Source organism: Anopheles coustani, chromosome 3, assembly GCF_943734705.1.
Source record: "Anopheles coustani chromosome 3, idAnoCousDA_361_x.2, whole genome shotgun sequence".
NCBI lineage: Eukaryota > Metazoa > Arthropoda > Insecta > Diptera > Culicidae > Anopheles > Anopheles coustani.
Window position 1 is genome coordinate 56,143,857 of NC_071288.1, and position 20,910 is coordinate 56,164,766.

The window sequence follows — 20,910 nt, forward strand, 5'->3', positions numbered from 1 at the left end:
TGTTCTTCTGGGACAAACAATTTCGCAAATGCTACACCAATGCTGTACCCATTAATGCTTTTGGATTTGATGGTACAACTTCCTTTGCTCGACTTGCCTTTATTCCCGGGCACCGTTTGATTAATGTACGAACGCTGTTTGCGATTGAATGTATTGTCATTACTTATTGAAGCAATTATGAGGCACGCCCCAAAGGCCCCACCGCAACCGATATTGTAGCGAACTACATCATCGGTGAATGTTTTGTTGAACCGATCATCGAAGCTAGTTCTGCCCATCATTGAACCGCACCGAGCAATGCGGTTGGTGCGTCTCGTGGGGCAGGAGGGATTTTGTGCCGTTCCCGGAATTCGGTAGAGTTCGAAACGTTTGGGTGAGATGTGGCTTAATTAACTCAAAACGCCGTGAACATATCTTACCTTTGGGACACGTTCTGCTCCCGGGGGTGGCTTGAGTTGGCCGACGTTGGATGAGGCGTTTGGAAAGCAATTTGCAAAATAGAATGAAATGTTTCATTGCCGTCTGCCAAGCGGAGCTGAAGTAAGGTGTGCTCCGGGCGCTTGCTTGATGGTAACTTTCGCGGAAGTACCGTCTATTTCCTCATAAAAAGCGAACATGCACTTGTCAGCTTTTAACTGACGCAGAAGCAATGCACATATTGTGCTTATAACTTTTCTTCAATTTATTATTCACTTTGTATGATTAAATGTAATCTTGTATCCACATGTTATTTGAATGCCTTTGGATATGAAGTTGTAAACGCACAGGTATCTTTTGTATCGTTCTCTTTAGCAAAGAGTTTTAAGGAGTTCTTTAAACGCTGCAACTAATATGAGCAAATAATAATTCCAAAAGCAAAAGAAACCGATTTCAACTCACTTCCAGAATTTTACTCACTTAAAGCACGCAAAGCAAATTGAACGAAGCATCTTGGAAAAATGGATTGTTGGGAATTTGTGCGCTCATCCGGTTTGAGATGGATTTTCTGTAGATGGGAAATTTCAAATAAATGAGATTAGGTTTCATTTTTCCCAAACATCAGGTTCATTCCCCAAGTTCTGTGTTTATTAACCTAATTCTTTCAAATGTATTTTGCCAAGTCAAAAATTGGATGGACACAACAAACGCCATTTGAAACACAGAAGACTACCTTGAAGAATGTGAAACATGTTTCGAAATTACACCGCATTGTTTCTTGTCCGGTCTGTCCTTCTTCAAGTTGTGTAAATTTCTGTTTTTGATTGTGCCAATCATGGATGAGGTCTTTATATATTTGTATGAGAAGGATGGATGGGAAAATGTATCCTCGTTTGTTAAAATTTCTGAATCAAGCTTTCATCAGCAGAATAAAAAAAACTCGTTGTTCGTATCAATTGATGTCGTTTGAGATGAATTGATCTGCAACAAATAGCTATAGATTGATACCAGAAGTGAAACCTAATAATTGCTTATTTTGGTGGCACAGCCATAGACAGAAATATAACTTGATATTAAAATGATTAATACCTAGTTCTTGAATTCTGTGAAATAATTTTCCGGAATTCTGACATTCTAATAAAGAGTATTTACTTGAATTTCACGGTGTGCCATACTTTTCCAATGTTTAGTTCACATTTCTTAAGCCAAACTGGAATTATCCACTTGCTACGTTTTCTGATATCACCTTCTTTTCAAAGAATGTGACGTGATTGGTCCATTTCTTCTTTATAATTTTGTCTCGAAGGAATCAATATTCATTCATTTTTCACCCAAAGATGTTTTTACAGTTCAACTATTAAATAAACTATTACAATTTGGTTGAAGTATAGCAAATGGGTTATATGCAATTTTGACATAAATTTTCAGAGCAAATTTGTTTTTGTTTTATTTTAAAATATATATGTAGGAAAATCCGAAACATTTTTAGAGAGAGTGCATAATTGGATTTAATTGATTTCTAAATGGATTAAATTCGGAAAATGTCTCCATTTGTCTATTTATTTATAGTCTTTTCATAGTGAAGTGAGATTTATATGGTGTTTTTTTCATCTCATTTAATTGATGGTACGTAGAAGAAAAGTAAAAAAGGTTCAGAACATTAGGTTAATCTAGTTTATAACTACTAATTCATAGGCTACTAATAATTATGCAGGCTAAACCCTGAAAAAACTCAATATGTGCTGCTGAAAAAACTCATCAGCTCATCCGTTATCGTACTATTACCCGCGAGGACATGGATACATGTGCTTGTTTGTTGTATATTTTAAAGAGATAAATTTATCATTTATTAGGTATAAAAGTTTATAAATTGTGTACATCAACTTCCACAACAATGTTCAAAACTTGGTAGTGTAAAATTAGTACCAATGACAACAAATTTCCCTACAAAATAAAATTACATCGACGGCATGTAGTAATTTAAATAAATATTGCACCATACTCAACTTTATCCAACAGCTATCTCGTGGGAAACCGTTGAAATCGCAATCACTTTAATCCGCTCAAATCCTCTCAAGTACTTCGCGTGCCTTATTGCGCAACCACCATTCGTCCAGTGCACAAACAATCTCATCAAGGCCGAAATTCATTGTATTTCCGACACTCTCCATGGCCCTGCCAGGGCTTCTTATAGCAACCGACTTCATGTCAAGTGTCATTAAGTCAAGCATTGAAATTGAATCTGATTTCTGCGCTGTGAGCTTGCCGTCCTGAGGTTTACTTGGGGGTGCATTGCGCATTGGAAAATGGGAAAAAGTGATGCCGTACGAAAACCGTTCAATCTCAATTGAATCTCTTACAAGCAATGCGTTGATATGAACTGATTTTCTGATCGAATTAACGTGTTGAAATCGATTTATTTATTTCGCTTCACCCGCATTATCTGCAAAGAAGAACGATTGGTTCAGAGTGTGACACTACTGAGAGGTTGAGTTAAGAAGCATATATCCCGAGTTACAATTGATGATTGTTGTAGGTTCCAAAATTAAGAAATCTCTGCAACTAATCTGCAGTTATTTGTATTCTAATTTTGGAACCTTACAATCAATCATAAGCGTAACTCATTACATAATTTACAACAATAAACGCAAGATATTTAAATGAGATATTTTTCCTTATATTATACTAACAGTAGGTTTCATATCAAAATATTTGAACGTCCTTATAGATGGTTCTAAAGTTTGTTAAAAGTTGTGACAAAAGAAACAAGTCGGAATTGTGCTAGCTCCCACAGGAATCCTCAACATTCGAAATGAACTGTATATGTTGCTGTAAAATCAAACCAAGAATGAGGGAACTGGCACTTAAAAATTTCCTTTTCGCATTGGTGGATATATATTTGACATCAATACTGAAACCAATCTGCTGTCAGAAGGTAAAAAATCCTGTCCGTTGTCATTCACTGCCGTTCAGCATAAATTAGATGTTGCCGAAAAGATATATTTCAACAATACTTCCGTCAGTGGTACTTCCACTGACGCTTCCATTGAACAATGTATTGTTTACGACAATCTTGTTAAGGTATAGCGACATTGTTAATTGGCCAAACATATTCATTTTACACGGTCAAATCACATGATTATGTAACTGTATTCTACTTTATTTACCATATCTTTTTTTTTAAATTTAAGTATATTTCAAAACCATCCAATTCAATTGGTAGAAATTCAACATATAGTTATATGGTTGACATTCCTACATGCCAACTGCAATTGTTAGTGTAGCGAGGTATCGTATAGTAGGGCATGTCACGGCGTACTATACACGCCAATAGATAACTATTTAATATAGTATTCCATTCATCGACAAATTATCGTTAAAGTATGTTGAATTCAGCTTTTAAATACGTTTTTAATGTTGTTCATTTTTTTACTCGTTTATTATAATTTAAATAAATGTCACATTCACTTTACACAGAATTATATGGTTCATTTATTTGCAGACGTGATCCTACATATAGAAAAATAACTAATGAAAATACCGTGATGCGTTACTGTTATGTAAATCTATCTTATTTCGATCGTTCCAATGCTTTACAAGCATACTTCGTTAAATATTAATTGTTTCATTAAAATAAAAAAATTCCTACCAGAGAATGTCTACGTTTGCAAATTGGAAAATGTTACTTTTTCCATGAATGAATAAAACAACGCACGGCTCCATTGTGTTTGAAATTGCAGTTGCTAAATTTCCTTCACCTGTACCTTCTCCACGGGGATGCTTATTTGATCCCTCGGCTTCTGATGTTCTGGAGCAGAGCTGCAGACGACAATTTTACGACCCTCGTACTCCTCATACTCTACAAGCCTCAGGCTGTGTATGTGTGTATGTGTTTTTATAGCCTGTGGTACAAGCTCTGGTCAAAAACACATACGAAAAACAAATCCCAAACAGCCCAAATCACTCGAACACCACCAACACCACCGCCACCCAGCCCGCTTTTTGGGTGTACGTGTGCGTGTCGATGTGACGTGATTTCTCGCTTTTCATCCCCGACTGTAGTTTTTTCTAGGCGTGCGTGTGAGTGTTTTTTTTAAATACAAAAATGTCAAACCCACATTGCACGTGCTTCGGTACACCATTCGACGACAGCATCAACCTTTGCATGCTTTTCTTGGCCTGCGGATGTCAGGCCTCGTAACCGTGAGAGTGGGCAAGTGGCGCAACACAAACCACCCAAACGGTTTCTATATGTGCCGAATACGAACGTCGAGAGCGGTTTTCGCAAACCGAGTTTCTACCATTCCTATTATGATTTGGGTACGATGATAAGCGCGTTAAAATTAAAACATATCCTCACCGGCTGCGTTCCGCGCTCACTGGCTCTCCCACCGTTCCCTGCACATTCACTCCCATCCTTGTTTTGCCGGTGTTACTTTTTCTATCCACACGATTGCCATCATTTGTGCCACGCAAGTTCTACAATTTCAACCGCCCGATTTCACTTGTCGTCAGCCCGCGCATTCCATGTATGTGTGTGTGTGTGGGTGTGATGGTTTGCAAGAATAAAAATCCATCCCGTGTTTGCCGCGTGGCACCGTTGTTGTGCTTCCGCTTCCGGTTCCGCTCCGACACTTTGGCTATGTTAATCGTTCCTTTCTGCGCGGCAGCGGTTGGACTATCCAGTGCGAAATCCGCCACATCCGGGCGGATCGGTGTCAAATGGGGTATTTTGGGATCTATCTTGAGTCCGATGGTGTGTGAAGGTGTGGAGGGGCAAGAAAAATAAAAAAAAGAAACACAAACAGATGCCCGCAAACAGACTCCACACAACTCAGGCGAAAAAAGGGACTCCGACAAAACGGACGTGGTGAACATCGTTACTGGTTGCTGGTTACATGGTTACATTATCGCGACGACACGCTTCGACAGAGACAACTCGTACTTGCGCACTCCTACATCTAGAAAATGCTGGAATGCATCCTGTAAGGTGTGCTCATGCCACGCACAAAATAACGATACTCTCCGAAGATGCTTTTGATAACGAGACTAATGGATACGGTAGAAAATTGTGCAGTGGTCTGCATTTTAATAACCACACTCCTATACTTTTTAATATTTTAAATACACGTAATGATTTAGTCTGTTCACATTTTTGATCTGCACACAAAAGTTACATAAGAAATGAAACAACTCTATTGTTAAGGTTTTTTATATATATTAAAACAGTTCACTCCATCCATCTGTAATTGCTGGTAATTTACATTTTTATCAAAAGCAGGAGTTTTGTTTGTCACACGGCAACACAAAATGTTGCAACACTCCAAGACTTTTATTTTTCTTAACAACAAACAAGTTAACGAACACATTTTATATAATTTAAGTTTATCCAAACGGGCCATACTGGGATTAAATTATTGATGCTTGTAAAACAACCAAAATGATGCATAATTTAATGTTTGTGGCAACTTGAAAGTATACTACAACATACATTTTCGAAAGCTTTCACAAGTACTTTAATGTGAATATAATGATGAATTGTTTAACAATCTTTTCTATCACTTCTACTTACAAACTAACTTAACGTATCTCCGTTACCCTAACTAAGCCTAATCTAACAATCTAATCTAATCTAACGATTGAACCTAATCTAAACTTAATGTAAGCTAATCTCTCACTACAATAATTGCATTGACAGATTTAGACACAAATTGGAGCTGCATAAGCAAGCAATAAACTTTCGTATATAAGATACAACTAAATTATTAAAATGGGAATGCTATTTAAACTATTTCAACAACTGTATGATGCAAACACCACAAACTCATAAGAAAGGATTCATCGGCGAGACGAGTGGGTTGGGCTGAGACGCTGAGGGCTCCCCATCTGTCGAAGCGCATAGCGGCGTCGTTACAACCCGATTCGCGAGTGGAAATGAAAATGTTGTTTGATTCATTACATGCCCTACGTGCCTCCGAATCCCCCCATGCTGGGAGTTCGCGAGCGTTCATGCTGGGAGTGGGCTACGTCGGTATGACGTGCGCTAAAGGAAAGGAAAATTAATCTTTTGCGGAATCGGTACAAGGGGAGCACCTACGGGGAGATGGATAAAGTTTTCTTCTAGCTCTGGCTTTGCTGGCATTGAACCAGCGCACCCGCTTTGAAGCTAGAATCTTCCGCCCAGGATCTCTAGCAGTGGGCGACGAGTTCTTGATGGAAGCTTTTAGCGAGGTTTTCATTTTATCTCTGCTTTTCGTTTCCTTTTTTCTGTTTCCGCTTTTTATTTCTACACGTTCCGTGAGGCCCCGTTTTGGCGAAGCGTTGGACAAGTGAAACGTTCCTTCACGTCGGGCTCAAACTGACTGACTGGTGCCGGCAAAAGACAAAAAGATCGGTCGCTTGGTTGAAATTAAATTGATTCCCAAAGAAGCCACACGGAATTAATTTACATACTTAATGTGCACCCCATGAACAGGAACTTGTTGGGAGGCAGGCTGGCGGGTGGGAAAAGCGTCAGTTCTTCAAGCTCTTCCACTTCTTCGTCATCATTTTCTCCCGGCAAGTTCCCACGTCGGAGCAAACGATTTAAACACCCCAGACGCGTCCGGAGCGTAATGAAACGTAACGAGCCCAGGCGATCGGTTCGCCTGGAAAGCGGTCTGCTATGCAAACTACCCCCGGAAATCGGCCCCAGTTTACGCTGCTCCCTGCTTTTCCCCAACATCGTCCATCGGGTAGGGGAACTTTGTGCAGGCGAGGGATTACGACGGAACAAACGAACACCCCGGTCACCCTTTTTGCAGGGCTTAGCCACCGTTGTATACGTACCGCTCGCGTCGTCTGCTAATCTCCCGAGTCTCCCTGGTTTGCTTATGATTCATGAGCCGATGGAGGCGCCTGGTGGTTGACGATGGAGACGCCTGGTGGCGGTGATGGTGGTGGAAGTGGCATAACATTTTAACTATTTCTCCCAAACCACTAGCTAACTAGCGCAGGCGAAGGTAATGCCCAATTTTTCAGTTTGAGGCACACATACGGTGGGAGGAGGAGGAGGATGGAATACAACATTCTTGCCGTTGGCTTCGCCGAAACTCGATCCTTTCTTCATTTCCATCTAATAATAGCAATAATAATTTCCCCCTCCCCGTTACCCCCGGAAAATGTTCACCCAATCGCTCAAAAGAGCCGCAGGAGTGACTGCCTCGCACAATAGGGTTTTACATCCATCCATCCATCCATCTGCAACCCATCCAAAACCTGCGCCATCAGTCATCGGTGTAGCACCTGAGCAACGTTGAAACCGGAAAATAGAACAAACATATACACACACACACACACACACTCCCTCACAGTCACATATGTAAGCGCAAATATAATAATTGAAGTGGCGAACGAAAGCCACGGGCGGCACACTTTCGGCGAGGCCGGAATTGGGTCTCTCTTTCGCTTGCGCGCCATGTTCGCGCCGAGCCAACAGGTGGCGCTGGCGGTGGGCTTTACGTCGGGCTAAACGTTGCCAAAATCGAATCCGGTGTGAGCGTTTCCAGAACTGCCTGCAGGACCCTTTCGTTGGCGGTGTAGGTGAAGCGGCGATGGCCTGGGGCTGTAATGATGATGGTTTGTGTTTACCCAAAATGAGATGATATTATCTTAAATTTCAATTACTTTCATTTGCCAGCAATGCGACGGTGACGTGCAATCACCCAGGTGTGTGTATGTGAAGCCTTGCTGTTGCTGGCAGTGGCGTATGGTGACGGTTTGACATTGAACAACAACGAGCAACGCAGAGGCAGCGCAGCCCAGACTGCCTCTCAGAAGGGCTTGTTGGCAAACGCTCGTAAAGTGGCAAGCGTTTGACGGAGGTTCAGTTACTAACTAGGATTTAATACGCACCATCGGAATGCGCCTACCTGTCCGGCCGTTTTACCATTCTCTAGTTCAAGTTTGACGGCTGGCCGGAGTCGTTACCATCGTCAGGATAATAGTGACCGTGGGACGCTTCTGGTCATTTCCACCCTTGATCCCTGCCTCCGTATGCGCCATGCGATTTCGTTTTCAATTCCAATGCTTATCTCCGGGTTCCCCGATTTCCATGCGGCCGGTGGGTCTTTTCGGTGGAAAATTGTCAGCGTGTCTCTTATTGAAACAGCCGACATTCTCTCGACCAGTCGGGCGATTATCCCGAGCTGGCAGAAATACCGGCCTGTCAGAGTGACGGGTACACCCAGCACCATTACCATCCCGGCAACATGCGAACCGGGGACGTTTGCCAGTTTTTGCAGAAAGCAGGCGGCAGCGAGGCGGGCCAACCAGCTTCTCGAGCACCCTCGTCGGTCCGCACTGAGTAATGCCGAGGCTGTATTGGGAATGTCAACGATGCCGTACATTACATTACAGTTTTCCTGCTCGATACATCTAGCCTTTGTCAAAATAATTAAATTTTGAGATCGGTTCCTTCTGCTCCCGAAGTGAAGCCGTTTCTCGGGTCGGCCGAAGAGCATTTGGTGAGCGGTGGTGAAGGGTGAGGGTGAGGATGGCGCATTTTACAAACATTTCGCAGCCCCTAGCCCTGGCAGTTTGATAAAATCTACAAGCACAGAACCATCATCCGGAGGGAAAAATGGATAGAGGATAAAAGTGAAACGATAGTGGTTTGGTTTTATAAAAGGAGAAATAGGGTAAAAAGGTTGTTCTCAAATAATGTTCTCATAGCTTAATTCCACTTTTAAATTGTTCAAATGCTGTGTATCTGTTATTAACATGTTCTAGTTTCTACTGCATTTTCATGGAATGGCTTACAAGAGAGTCACCCTTCAGTGGACAATGAATGTTGTATTTTTTCTCAGCTGCATCGGAAAGAAATTGCAATATATTTCAACAAAAATAAACACGACCAACTGCCATTGAAAATAAAATGAATAAGGTTGGTCGAACACAAAAATCTTGTGATACCAAGTTCATGTTAAATGTTCGTTTCGTGCATTTTTCTGAACAAAAGAAAACTGTCTCCTATTTCTAGCAGTGGGCCGCTCGATGTTCATGGTTGTGGGCACTTGACTTTTTGTGTTTAAAGTGTGTGTTTGGTCATAAAACGGGAAAATAACATTGGTTTTTGCTACAATAGTTCTGTCTTACTCCACTGTCACGACTTTTTTGAGTTCGTGAGTTTTTCATAAAAATATGTAGCCACCAAAATATATTATACTTTTATCAGTCCATGGGTATTTTGTTTCATATTTTAAATTTCAAACGATGTTAAAGGAGGCCGAAAAACTGTTTTTTTATAACTTAGTGTTAGTATGTTAGTGTTAGTTACTGTGTTAGTGTAGCAATATAGTTATTTGTGAAGCAAAAGTTTATGTAAACGATTGAACAGATTGATATTTCTTGAAGCCATACTTAAACAACGAAAACGATAGAAATAAAACTAGAAAATGTTTAAATAGAAAAGAAACATTATAATACTGAAGTAAAATTGATACGACACTGAAGTAGAATTGATTGATTGAATTCTAGTTGCTCAAAAAGTTGAGGTTGAAAAGTTGAGCAACTAGAATTTCGCAAATCAAAAACATTCTGGATGCTCGCTTTAAAGATCGGTTGGATAATTTATGCATATTTTGCACAGCATAACGTTAAGATAATACGCAATCTGTTGCTGGACCATATTGAAACGAAATAAAATCATATTTTTCCAAACTGGAGGTTTCTTTCATTTTTCAATTCGTTTGATTCGTCAAAACAAAGCTAGTTGAGGTTTTAAACGAAGATGGGTTATTACCAAGGACTAGTCTACTCTTTTAGTCCTATCAATCTATTTTCAAGTAATCTGCTTATAACTTCTAAATATAGCAGTTATGACTTCTAAAAAGATATTTTATACGTCTTTGAGGTTCTAGATAACGAATATAATTAACTCTTTCGAACTTTTATAATCATTTAAAACACTTTAAAATCGCTTTTTGATAAATAATGCATGTCGGATTCGTGACATCCGATTGGTTACGCTGGCTAAAAAATTGGCCCACAAGCATTGAATCGATCCATCGACGGCGTTGTTTCGAATCCCATCCAAGACCGGGCACTCCCCTGTACGACAGCACTGGCTATCTACGTCCACATAGCAAAATATTTTCTAAGCCCTTTACGTATAGATAGAGCAAACATGGTTGAAATGTCCTTGTCTTAAAATACTTGTTTCACCAATGTAATGGTAATTGCCCTCGACTTTATATTACACACATTTTGTGTGTATAGTACCACAATGACCCCTCTAGGATATACTGACCCACCAGTTCTAACTCTAATCTACGGCATTTTATGCCACTGGTCACTGGTTGATTACATTTGAATAACAACAGGCTCATGTTTTTCGAGAGGTGTTACGCACATTCAAGAGAAACATTGCAACGAAAATATCTATAAAAGCTGGAGAAATAAAATTTCTGCTTTATCAAATATTTACCAGTTATCAAATTAGCTCCGCAGTCATTACGAAAACAAACAAACTTTTATTTGTTTTGGTTCGTTTAAAGACTTGATTTTCCCTTACCCGTCCGCGCGGCCATCGGCATGAATCTGTTGCTGCTGGAAACATCCTTTTCGGTGCCGTCGAGATTGAGCGTCAGCCGGTTGGCAAGCTTAAAAGGGTATTCTCGTTTCGGGCTCCGACCACCCCGGGAGTGTTGATTTTATCCGCACTTCAGCCTAGCTCAGCTCCAACCATCCGTCCACCGGCCGCCTCCGCTTCCAACTCGCAGCTCTGACCTCAAACCCGTTTTGGCACCCTTTTCACTCCATCGATCGATCCCGGCTCCTTCCAACTCGCGCACATGCGTTCACTGCTGTTTGTACTGTTCCGGCACACACCATTTCCCGACGCTGGTTGGCATCCGATGGCAAATTGTTGGCGAAGCTCACCGGAGCCCCACGGGGGAGTAGAAGGGAAGGGAAATGGGTCCACCACGATGGTTGGTGTGAGCTGATTGGAAGGGACAGAAATTGGACGATGACGACGACGACGACGACAACTGGTGGCAGCAGAAGGCAAATTTGTTTCGTTAATTTTGTTTTCCATCGAAAATGGTCGATTAACGGGGGACTTCCTAGAATTAGCGCAAAACTTTGAACGCTTTATTGTCGGACCAACCTCCCCCTCGCCGTGCGGTAGTGGCCGTCCGTCGGTAGTGGTTTACTTTGCCCCACGTGCGCGAGGATCCAGTTTGGGTTCCGGTTCGGGACGCAAAAGTCAGCAGACAGCGGCAGATGAGACACACATTTTCGCACAGCATCAGCCTGGTGGTTTTTCTCGTCCTAAATACGTGCTATCCATTTACTGGCTGGTTTGTTCCACGCATGTGGGCGTGTTTGTGTCACGTCCTGTACCGGATAGAAAGGCGAGGTTCCAACACACGACACCGTGGCGGTCGCTCGCAAAGTTTCGATCGGCAAAGAATCCTTAATGAGGCGTGCGGGCTCATGAGGCAGGGCCGTAAAGTTCGCCAAGGAACGGGGTTCCAAAGAATGTTTGGAATTTGTTTTACAGTGTACAATAACATAGGGACCGGGAATTAGGTAACCAGGACCGGTTGGTGTTACCCTATGCGAGCATCTCATTAGTGCACGCACGGGCGCACGACACCCCGAGCTCGAGATAAAACCCGAGCGCTCAACTTTGCAAACGCGTGCTGATGAAACGTCCCGGGTCCGGAAATATGTATTACTTCCTTTTCTTGCAATCCATTCACTTTCGCTGATGAATTATGTATCGAGCTGCTGCTCTGCTGCTATCCGGGCTAGATGAATTTCACAGCAGCGCACACATATAATTGATTCATGCTGGATGTGCAGACGCCGGGAGGAATTGGAGGATCACCGAGTAGATCTCCACCCTAGCACGTATATTCCGATGATGGATTGAGAGGTTCCCATACCGGAGGACACCGTCGATGAGCGTATTGACGAATTCTCGTCACTCACACAAACACACGCGTCCTGTCTGCTGTGCATTACGAAACGAAATATTAATGTTGTACCATTGTCGGGAAGTGCTTTTTACCCGGACCATTCTCTCTCTTTCTGTCTCTTTCCTGAATTCCCAAGTCTCGCTGGTCCGGTCCCTGGTGGGGCGAAGAATTACCTACGGAAACTGTGCTATTATTCATTACCATCTATTCCACCCAAACCCGGTTCCGGTCTCGACATATGTGTACGTGTGTGATCATATGCCTTAGTCGCGGTGTTCCGCTTTTTCGGATTCTGAGGCGAATCTTTGATTTCCGCTTCTTCCTGCTGATCCAGCATCCAACGGCTCGCGGTTCCGGTTGCGTATCCTGGGAAGCGTAAACTAAATCCTAGGCCATCGGCCCGCAGGCCCTTTGCAAACCGCTCATCGTCCCCCCGATAATGCTGTGGTCTTGGGTCAGCGCGGAACAAACTTCTTAACCGGCGAAACAACTTGTCTTGAAGTTCTTGAACTTTGCCCATCTCCGGCCCATCAAGTGGCGGTGCGCATCGGTCCAGCTCCAACCCAACACCGGAAGAACAGGAAGGACAGCAATTATTGATCCATTCTTTTCGCCCCAACTGGACAAAGACCTGAAGCACCGGTTCCAGTGCGCCCAACCGCAAAACTATTCAACTCCGTTGATCGCAAATTAGAAATGATTACCCCAAATTTGGCTCCCTGATTTTACCTCCACTCGGGCCACCACACTCTCCCCCTGCTTTGGGAGGAACGGCGATGAACGAAAATTACGAATACCGTTTGGTTTCTGCCCCTTTCCCCCAAAGCCAGCTTTGCCGGTCCCTTTTCGCTCGATTCTTATCCTTCCCATAAGAGCCGTGCCGAATTCGAGCTGACTAGTCAACGTCGCACACACAACTAACAATCAGACCACTAACTCAATTTCCCAGGGAAAACCAGGCCAATTTACACACCCAGCTTCCCACACTCGCGGCGCCGGAGGGCGTGCTGGCGGGAGGGGGGATCCGATGCAAGGGAACCTCTTCTAGGTGTTTGCTAGAGCTTACCCGGTTGCTCCGGCATCGTCGTTCAACTTCTGAAATGAGTTTCCAGTCCGAAAGGTGCCCAACGGAAAACCTGAAATTCTTGTACGAGACTTTATGTCGGTCTCCTTTAGCTTCCATCCTTTCCGGCGTCGGGCTTTCCCTGGTCAATCTTCATCCACCGCTCGTCGGCATTACGTCATACGCTCCGGTATTGTTCGTATTGTAAGCATCTCTGCCAACACCGAAGGTAATGGAAGCCATACACACACTCACACACATACACATATCTCGGTGGATAGGTGTACCTGATTCTGAAAAGTCGAAATCATTCGCCAGTCATGATTTGACTCGGTTCAGCAATGCTGCCATTTTTTTCTTCTTCTTTTTTGCCCTACCGCCCCCTTTCGTTACATTCACACTTCCACATCTCGCTGCGGGGTTGGGACCACATCCGACGCCGGTACTTTCCGAGTAGCCGCATCGACCGGAACCGGAACGTTCTCTGTTCACCCTCGGTAGTCTCTGGCATCCGGGCACTGCACTGCACCCGGGTGGCGCAGATACCTCCGGGTAACCAGGTAAAGGTAAATGTATACTCAATCTTTACTCCCTCCGCCGGTCAGCCCCTTTTTTCTCTCTTTCCTTTGCCGGAAGTGGCACGGGAAGTAGCCGCGGTTAGGGAAGCGGTTGTGTCTGCATTTATCTTCATTTTCAATTCCGACTCTGACGAAGTCGAATTATTACGCTCATGAATATTTAAGCAGAAGCATAAGAATTGCTCCTACACGACCGATAGCGCCTTGGAGGAAGGAAAAAGAAGTGCTCGGGCGAGGCTCAAAGAGAAAGAAGCAAAAAAAAGAACGGGAAAGTAAGGGAAATGGATAGCACGCACAAGCACTTGGCACACGTCCTTACTGCCCAGCCCTGGAGCGGCATTTTTCTGCTCGATATAAACAACTTGTCCCTCGTAGCGCGCGCGCTCCCAGGTTCCAGCGTGTTTCGGTCCAATCTTAGCCGTCAATTTATCCACGCGCTTTCCCAGTCATTGCTAAAGTTTCTTCATTTTTTCCAGTGTTTTTTTTACTTTTTGTGAATTGTTACCGGTGTGTGCTACTTTAGCACTCCGGCCGCGTGCTTTGCTAGCTACTTTCGGTCGGGAATCGGCTCCACGCCATTCTGGAGTTCGGAGGTGGTTGTGGTGGTGCTCTAAAATCCGACCAAAGGAGTGCCTCCTATCGCTGCCGTTGAGTCGGCGGAAGCAAAGTTATGGCACGGGCACGAGTTCGTGCTTCGTGCCCACCTGGCTGGAAAATGATGCTGGTCCTAGAGCAGGTGCGGCACCAGCCAGCGAATATCTGCTGTTTCCCGGTAAACCACGTAGCCATTCCGAGCTTTCCTGTGCTTGAAACTTCCTCTCAAGACTTATCCTTGAAGCCGCCCCATCTCCGAGGACCGGGACTTAAGACATTATGTAAAGATGGAGGAAAAAAGCACACCCACACCCACACCCACACACAGCAAACACGAGGGTGTTGTGGCATGCATCGTAACGAATCTCGTCCAACCTCCTCGTCCCCAGTGTCGAGGTTCATCTGTTTTCTTTTTATTAGTTGTATTATGATTACCATTATTACTATTTTTATTATAACTTCTCCTGCCAACGTCCCGTGGCACTAACCGCCACCTCCCAACCCAGTGCCCCGGATGCCTAGCAGTATGCGAGAATAAGGTCATCAGAAACTAACTCATCCGTGGCACGACGACGATGATGATGTTGCCGGTGATGACGATGATGACGATGATGATGGTACGGTGCCATGACGACGGGAAACTTCTCTCCGGAATTGATTTCCTCGCGTGCCCTCCCCAACAACAAATGCTGGGAAGTCACGGAAGGAGGAACCTTCCGTCGAATTATTATTCCAACTACCGCTCCTTACAACGGGCGGCCAACTCCCACCCTTACTTCCACCCTTGCGTTTCGGGGTGGTAATGATTGTACAGTAAAATTTCCATACGCGATGCGACCATTTGTGAAGGTTTTTCCCTTTTTGGGTTTTTTTTTCCAATCCGCCATATTGAGCCAATTGGTTCGATCGCCGGGAGGGGGAGGCGGATCGAAAGCTGGGACTTCCAAAAATAACGCCCCATCAATACGTCGGCGTGGCCTCCATGACATGTCGATGGAAATCAAAAACAGTGTCTGATGGGCAAAATATAGCACATCCCCGTGGTTTTGTTATGGAAAGTAGAAACGAAAACAGGTGGAATGGAAATGGGAAAAAACGGAAACTGAATATAGTGAAGCCGGTGGCAAACACCAGGTCGATGCAGTGCGGAGCAGAATTGGCAAATCAATTTTCTGGATCATTTACTTGCCCTCCCTCCCGAACGGACGCCGCCCGATGGTGATGGCGATGGCGCGCATTGGCAAGATATTGGATTCTACTTGGGAAGATATTGGAAACCACGATAACCGGGATAGTCTGCGTGCTGCCCGCGGCTAGAAATCGCTTCCATCGGTCGTACCAGGTCTGGTCGTGGCATGATTTCTTGGAACAAGCCTCCTCGTCGGACGTCTTGCCTCATCGTGAGCCACCTGGTGTCACGGTGTACGTACCGCTTGCCGATTCCCCGAGCCTGGCACGTCCACACGGCAAAGGGAGCTGTTGCCGACAAACGCTAATGGCGGATATTGTGCTTTTTCTCTACCATTACGATTGACCTCCCCGGTCTCGGTTCCGGTTGCCTCCACCTTGGTTCCGGTCGGTTAGTATCCCTTCCAGCTTCGCTTTCCGGCTCGATGACGGCGTGTCCTTCCGATTGAAAATGCATAATTTGTCACTGCACAGCACTAGTCTCCTTTGCCAGTTGCCGGCGGCTCGAAGCCTTATTTGCCTCGGTGTGTCTGCATACGCCGGAAGACGGAGGTACCTTTGGGATGTAAATAAATGTGGTGCCCTTTTTTATAAATAGCACAGCGCAACCGATGTGTGGCCTTGCTGGCCGGGCCGGACTTGTTAGTCACTGAAGGGAGGGAGAGAGAGAGGGAGAGTGAACGAGGTCCTCGGTAAAGGATTGGCCTGGTTGCGCAACGAAAACTCCCTCGCGACCGGCGACCGGATTTCGCTTCGTCCGCGACTCACGAATCACCAGGGCGTAGAATGCACGAGTGCGAACGACTGCCAACAGTTTGGCAGGAAAATTGTTGTTTCCTGCCCGCCGTCGTCGACATCATTCGCTCTGCGGGACTTGTTGTCCCAAGTCCCGGGCGTCATGTGTGTGTGTTTGCGTGTCCTTTTCAAAGCTTTGTTATTAAGTTCCGCTTTTTTTTTTGTCGTTGTTTTGGACGTCCTTCATTTTCCGCCAACGCGAAGAAAAAGCCACCCATTGTGAAGTCCGTTTTTCACCCGAACCTCCCCCTCGACGGGGGATTCCTATCCTTGCCAGTTTCCTTTTTATTTTGGTCCCTCTAAAGAAACCGAACCTCGTGCGCCGATCAACTTATGCGGGAAAGGACTCATAATAATAATGCTAATGCCCAAGCACTACCGGCGTATGGGAATGCTCACCCAATTTCTGGCTAGCTGTTCCCGGAGCTTCCCTTCGAACCCTACCGGGCGCTACCGTTCGCTTCGCCGTTTCGCCGTGGCGGTAGCGTGTTTATGAAATTTATTATCATTTTCCAGACCCTCCCACCCTACCCCGACCCACCGGTAATGCCACCGAGTTTTGGGGCGAATTTTCTCACCCAAAGCATGTACGAAGCACGGGGGAGGGGAGAGAGATACGAGAGTGCCTTTTTATGCCCACATCGGTAAATTTTCCCATCGTAACCGTGTGCGAACGTGTGTGTGTGTGTGTGGGTGAGTGTTATTGGAGGATTGTTTTGTTTTGCGATACGCTTTGGGTGGGGGTGTGGTGGATATTTGTAACGCTAAAATATGGGTGACCTTTGCCCCAGTAAGTCCCCGAATGTCCCACCACCGCCAGCATGCTCAACAATGGCCGTATTGTCAGTTTGTTACCGGAATTCATCGGTATCCTTGCTAGAATGCCAACTGAAACCAGTCCCAAATAAAACAACAACGCAAAAAACATTCAAAACCCAAAAGTCCCCGAAGCGAAGCACACGCAAAAAAAACAGGAAAGACAGACTGAAGAACCCAAAAACAAATTCACATTGTACAAGACACTCTCCTTCGTTCGGTGTATTTTCGCTGCCGTTTGGTATTTTGGCGTTATTTTGCGGAGGGGCGGCGGAAGGAGAAAAAAAAAACAGAAGAAAACGTGAAAATTCATTCCGGGTCCGCCGATGTCAGCAGCTTTTCCAAACCCTCTCACCAGCGCCAGCGAGTTTACAGCAAGTGGACAGCAAGGGCGAGCTTCAGCCTGACCGGAAACTTTCGCTGCTGGCCCGGTTTCGCTGCTAATCGGTGAAACTTGAATGCGAATTACTTTCTCGCAATTAAACATCCACCCTTTTCCCATTCACATTTACAATTAAACGTTCACTGACATTTCGCACTCGGGCTCGAGGAAAAAGGGGTCCGGAAAACAAAACTGCCCCATTCCCTGTCGTGCGTCGTTTCCCCGCTCGACATTCCGGGAGCAGCTGTTTTTTTCTGTTTTATTTCTTTCGATTTTATTGTTTTTATTTTCATTTGGTTTTCCCATTTTGTCTTTTTCCTTTTCAGTCCTTCCTGAACTTGTGGAAGTTTCTGCGTAATGGATAGGTTATTCGTTTTTTACCTCAGCGCACCTAAACGACGTCATAAATCAAATCAAAGACACTCCGGACTGGGAAGAAACGTTTTCCCACTCGTGACCTACCGGGAAATATGAAAAGAGGGAAAATGTGAACAACCCATAAGCGGTTCGGAAGCCAAAGGAAAAACAATTCCGGCGTAGTGCTACGACCGAAAAATGTGAAATGCAAATCCACTGGAAGTTTCCACTCGTCCGACCCTTGGTGTGCATAAATAAAAAAAACGCATTCCGAATTCCACTTCACTACTCGCACGGACATACATACACACACACACAAACACGGATAGCCGTATTTTGGTCCACCCGCGCAATTCGAAACTCGAATGCCCCGTATGACGTCCTGGGGCGGTGCGATTTCATTTCAGTTTTTCCTTTTGCTTCCGGAAATCGGATCGGAACGGAGCATGGACGGTGGTGGTTTTAGATTTGAGAACCGTTCAAAGCAATAAATCGAACTAAAATTACATAAAACGAAACCCCACCGGATTCGTTGCCGTTTCCACAAACTGAAATACAAGGAAACAAAAGGGCCGATGCCATTGTGGAGGACGATTGTTCTCGAGAGCTTACAACCGGGAACCGTCCGTCAAATGGCTACCGAGACCCGGGTCCGGGGCTAGGATTGAGATAAACGGACGCGGCAAGAAAATACACACACATCGACAGACAGCAAATGGTGAACGCATGGAACGTGCCTCGATGATGGAGTTTGAAGCCGGAGTCATTTATTATTGCTCTGTGATTGGGATTTTGCTGAGTTATTTTATTTTCAACGGATTTGTTTTGTTAGTCTCCTGCTTTGAGCGAGGTTTTTAGGCTGCTGTGTAGATCCGTGTAATGGGAATCGTGCAGGGCGCAAAGGAGCAAAAGGCAGAGAGCGGTGTGGAATGCGGTAGGCTCATTCCAAATGTGTGGTTTTGCGGATGCCAACCGACAAGCCGGCATGTTGAGTGCTTTATGACAGCGCCTACCTCGGAGTCAAGCCAAACTGAAAAGGACAACGGTAAAAAAAACACGGGGAAATGCATTATAGATGCCATGTCGTCAAATTTATGTCACATCATGCAAAGGCCAGCTGAAACGGGATGATCATTTGAAATTTGTTGAATCCCATTTGTTCCCTCGCAGGCATGAAGTGGAGTAAATTAAATTTCACTCGTACCACGAACGGCAATAGGAAATTGTGTCAGACGAATTTTGAGAAGGCTAGAAGGATAAAAAAACTTTTGTTAACTTATCGTTGGCTTAAGAAAATTTTGTAAAACTTTATATCCATATACTAAATGTATACTAAACACTTAAAATGTTGAACATTAATACGAATGATTCAAAAGTGCATTTTAAAACATATGTCGTTTTTAAAGTGGAATTTGGTTTTTGAACGATGCTTATGATATTTTAATCTAAACATACATCTTGCTTTCATTTATTTTTCCCCGTTGGCCTACGTATACATCCCACCAAAAAGGCATGCCTCATAAAACCAGTACTTGTGCCGATGCCCATTGATTGATGGTTTTTTGCAGATCTTAATTAACATTTTGCCGGGGCACTAGTGATTTTGATGAATATTTATTTCGCTGTGAGGGGTACTTTCGAGGTAGCACCATATGTACTTTACCCGTGTTTCAATATCATTTCGCAGTAGGAGCTTTCCTTTGAAGCTACACCGGAACGCAATTGCCCCGTGGAAGAGCGGAAAAAACAGAAACCAAACAGTCACTCGTAGACGTATCGTCAAAACTTTAGAGGAAATTAAATGTCATGGTTTTGAGAAATTATTGCGATGCAATGCAAATGCAATGCAATACACGGTAGCGTAAGCAATAACGTTATGAAGTACCGATCGTACCATTTCTAATGCAAACGGCTCGCTGTTGCTGGAAGAGATGACATTTTTTTTTGTCTCGTTGTTCGTGGAAATGAGACTAAAAATACATGTGTATTTTTCATTTAAGCTATGCTCGTATGAATGAACGGTAAACCATGTCAATGTTTTTAAATATTTTAAACTAACCTTATTTTCTTTGTTCGTTTTCCGTATTCACTATTTTTTACTAATTCATTTGACACTATTTTTGTGAAAATAACTTTGTCCTGCGATACCATTGACTATACTCCTATGCTATACTATATTAAAGCATCTTTCATCGGCATACCCTATGCAGAAAAAGCACTGTTAGTTTATCCTTTGTCACTCTTTTGTTTACACAAATAAATTAATAATCGATTTTAAAACATATTATTAAAAAGAAACAAAATTGTTGCAATTGAAAAATTATTTTTTAAATTTATCCAAAACTCATAGCATGCTTAAGAATAAAAACTGATTTTGTCTAATCTAGTGTAACAAAAATATTCTAACAAGTTATGAAAACCTAGAAATAAGTTTTCGTGCTAGTAGATACAGTAGGATATATTTTGTCTAACTTTTAGCAAAAACTTTAAACAATAATATCTAAATGTATTGCAAATGATAGTTTCTGAAAACAGTGATCGACTACCTTCATCTTCTTCTTCTTCTTCGGTAGTGATCAACTACCGTGCTTTATATATTCATGTGTTTGGACATCATATGTACTCTACCAAATAAAGTCGTGACCGTATTTCATCCATTTTTGGTTATTCACTTACATCTCTTTCACATTATGTTTAAGCCTCGAATAAACTTGCGCATATGATGTTTTGTGGTTCGGGAAGAGCTCCTATGAA